Here is a 3,842-nt window from a genome sequence, read left to right as displayed (position 1 = left end):
TTATGACTGCATGGCGACAAAATGCATTGCTATCCGCACGCTTCTTGTCCTCATGCAAGGCCTGGGTTGCGCCTGAAAGCGTGGCCTTCTCCTCCTGCGCCTCCTCCTGTTCCATCACGTGTGCTGCTGCTGGGTTAGCGTTGCCGGTCCCTTTTTACGGAACCTCTTCTCTGTATTACATTTATGACTGCATGCCGACAAAAAGCAAATTGCTATCCGCACGCTTTTTGTCCTCATGCAAGGCCTGGTTTGTTGTGTCTCAAAGCGTGGCCTTCTCCTCCTGCGCCTCCCTCCACCTGTTCCATCACATGTGCTGCTGCTGGGTTAGCGTTACCGGTCCCTTTTTACGGAACCTCTCATCTGTATTACATTTATGACTGCATGCCGACAAAAAGCAAATTGCTATCCGCACGCTTCTTGTCCGCATGCAAGGCCTGGGTTGTTGTGTCTCAAAGCGTGGCCTTCTCCTCCTGCGCCGCCCTCCTCCTGTTCCATCACGTGTGCTGCTGCTGGGTTAGCGTTACCGGTCCCTTTTCCTGGAACCTCTCATCTGTATTACATTTATGAATGCATGCCGACAAAAAGCAAATTGCTATCTGCACGCTTCTTGTCCGCATGCAAGGCCTGGGTTGTTGTGTCTCAAAGCGTGGCCTTCTCCTCCTGCGCCGCCCTCCTCCTGTTCCATCACGTGTGCTGCTGCTGGGTTAGCGTTACCAGTCCCTTTTCTTGGAACCTCTCATCTGTATTACATTTATGACTGCATGCCGACAAAAAGCAAATTGCTATCCGCACGCTTCTTGTCCGCATGCAAGGCCTGGGTTGTTGTGTCTCAAAGCGTGGCCTTCTCCTCCTGCGCCGCCCTCCTCCTGTTCCATCACGTGTGCTGCTGCTGGGTGAGCGTTACTGGTCCCTTTTCCTGGAACCTCTCATCTGTATTACATTTATGACTGCATGCCGACAAAAAGCATGTTACCTGTGCAAAGAAAACAGACATTTCCCGCATTTAAAAGACAGTTTTCCCTTTGAAACTTTAAAATCGATTTTCTCAAAAACTATAAGCTCTTTTTGGTAAAAAAATTTTCCTCTTGTACCCACTCCCAAGGTGCACATACCCTGTAAATTTGGGGTATGTAGCATGTAAGGAGGCTTTAAAAAACACGAAAGTTCGGGTCCCCATTGACTTCCATTATGTTCGGAGTTTGGCTCGAACACCCGAACATCGCGGCCATGTTCGGTCTGTTCGGCCCGAACCCGAACATCTAGATGTTCGCCCAACACTAGTGAGCATGTCCGAACTGGGCATGTGCAAGTTAGATCTGGAAGAAGGCAGTTAGAACTGAAGGAGGTAAACTAGAGGAGATGTATAAATGCAGAGGGTATTTAGAATTGAGGGTGAAGTCAACTGGAGAAAGGAGGGAGGGAATGTAAGTATGGAAAGGGGCAGCAGCTGAAAAAGTGGCCAGGGTGAGAAGAGATTGGGGTGATTGGGGGTGCAAAAAGAAAGGATGGTGGAGGGCAGTCAGAACTGAGGGGGTGTCCAGGGTGAAGAATTCAACCAGGGTAGGGTAAGGTAAGAATAGTGGGGCTAGCCAGGGCCACTGTTTCCATAGATGTAATCTATAAACAGCTCCCAGGATTCACCCCCATGGAAGGACTACAGCTGCCAGCATGCCCCCACCTCTCCATAGAGGCATAACATCTCCCAGCATTTCCTCCTTTCCACAGAGGCACCACAGCTCCCAAGATGCTCCTCCTCTTCCAAAGGCACCACATTTTCCAGCATGCCCCTCCTTCTCCATAAGGTATTGGGTTATCTCCCAGGGTCCCAGACCTGGCTTCCAGGTCCCCAGGCACCCTCCAATACCCCGTAGGGTATGCCACTGTAAAGTATTTACAGTGGAGTGCACTCACCTGTCCAGCTTGCAGGCTTCCTCCATTTGTGTGCGTCATTCTTGTAGATGCCTCATCTCCATGACCTGGTGACATGTACATACACATGTGCTGCTGGGTCAAGGAGATGAGGCACCTGCTGCAAGGATGAAGCACAAAGGAGTGACAGGCATGTAAGTGTGCTCTGCTGTGAATACTCTGCAAAGGCTCCAAGGGAAACACTAACTACATTGGGGGAGACTGGGGGGGGGGGGGGTTTACCATGCCAGCCTTAGGGGACAACCCAATACTACATGGAGATAGAGGGGCATGCTTGAACTGCAGTGCATCTGTAGAGGAGGGTTGTTTGGAGCTATGGAACCTCAGAAGAGGGGGAGGAGCATGCTGGGAGCAGTGCTGGCGATTTGGAGTGGAGGAGCATGCTTAGAGCTGTGGTGCTTCTTTGGGGTGGGGGAAATGCTGATGTAACCCTGTGTGTGTGTGTGTGTCATTGCAACAGACACACACACCAAGGGTTAAATACGCATTTCGTTTTTGTGGAAAGTGCTGTTGTAAAGGGAGCCTGCAGGTGCCACCAGGAGGAGCCCATGAGCAGGATAAAGGAGTGAGAAGCTGGGCTTTTGCAGGGCAGAAGTAACAGTTGGGTTTTTGGCAGTTGAAGGCTAGTGAGGGGGAGGAGCCAAGTAAGCCATTGAGACTGAGCTGATGATGCAGCAAGAAATAAGTGTGTCATACCATACTCTACTGCAGCAAGAAATAAGTGTAATGTGTGAGAAAATAGAGCAGAGACACAAGAAGAGACCAGCTATTGGTGAGACAGTCTGAGCAAGGCAGAGCCACAGACAAGTGAGCACTTACTGAAAACTAAACTAAGGAAGAGAAAGAGAGCTGCAGGCATTACAGGAGAGGAGAGCGACCACTCACAGCTACTGGCCAATAAAGAGCAGCATTACTGGAGAGATAACCCAGAAGAGAAAAAGTAAGCAATAAGAAAGAAAGACAAGGATATTAAAAAAATACCTGTAACATAGAGAGATGACAGAAAACAGCAGAGACATTATAGTGACACAGGGACAACAGGACAGCAATGCATACAAGAGTGAGACAGAGAAACAAGTGACAGGATTAAAGAAAAAGAGTGAAGACTGAAGTGCAGTGTCTGGAGAGATTGTGTGACTACAGATGGCAGACAAAATACAGAGGAGACAGCGGTGCTTCTTATATGTTAAGTGATCATTCACAATCAGCAATTCAACATATTTGTTTCATCCTGGATGTTGCTAGGTAACCGCCAGACATTTTTCCACTATTCCTTCTGTCCTATGAAAGAATTCAGGTCCACTTTAAAAAGACAACGGTGAAGAAGTTGCAGACAGTGGAGTACTGTAAGAGGAAAATTCTGGAAAGTAAATGCTAATAACCTGAATCACATCACATATATGGCTCCTGAACTAGCTATGATTCTAACAGACTGAAGATATATAATAGGCCTACCTATATTCATTCTGTGAAAAAAGAAGTTTATGAATGTTTTGTCACTGAACTTTTTTTATCCATATGATTTAATATAAATATTTCTTTAAAATAATTTGATTGGTGTCTGTAGGATTTCTTTACAGTTAAAGCATTTCAGAGGTGTTACACTGATAGCTATTGTGCTTCTATAGGGTGGGGTCTTGCAGGGAGCTGTGGCACCTCTATTAAGGGGGAGGGTACAAAGGGAACACCTAATGCTGTTTGGGAGGTGGTGTAGTCAAAAGCATGCAGTAACACCAGCTACTCACAAGCAGATACAGACATGCAGTCACAGCAGCAGAAGGTATTCCCAGTAACCTATCCAATCCTATGGCTTACTGTATGGTGGTGCCTCTTCTCTGTGCACTGGGGAAGGCTGCCTTGATAGCCATGCTTCTCTGCTTCTCCCCATGTGAGCTCCAGTTCCAATCAGTGAC

General features: G+C 47.7%; 1 long non-coding RNA gene across 1 annotated transcript; it reads left to right on the top strand.

Annotated features, from left to right (window-relative positions):
* Positions 1-2,566: 2,566 nt before the first annotated feature.
* Positions 2,567-3,478, top strand: LOC137517673 (uncharacterized). The gene is made up of 2 exons (XR_011020621.1): positions 2,567-2,869; positions 3,175-3,478. It is a non-coding gene; the product is annotated as an uncharacterized lncRNA (long non-coding RNA).
* Positions 3,479-3,842: the final 364 nt, after the last annotated feature.

Source organism: Hyperolius riggenbachi, chromosome 5 (genome assembly GCF_040937935.1).
Source record: "Hyperolius riggenbachi isolate aHypRig1 chromosome 5, aHypRig1.pri, whole genome shotgun sequence".
Lineage (NCBI taxonomy): Eukaryota > Metazoa > Chordata > Amphibia > Anura > Hyperoliidae > Hyperolius > Hyperolius riggenbachi.
Note: the sequence above shows the minus strand (reverse complement) of the source record. Positions and strands in the feature narration are given on the sequence as shown.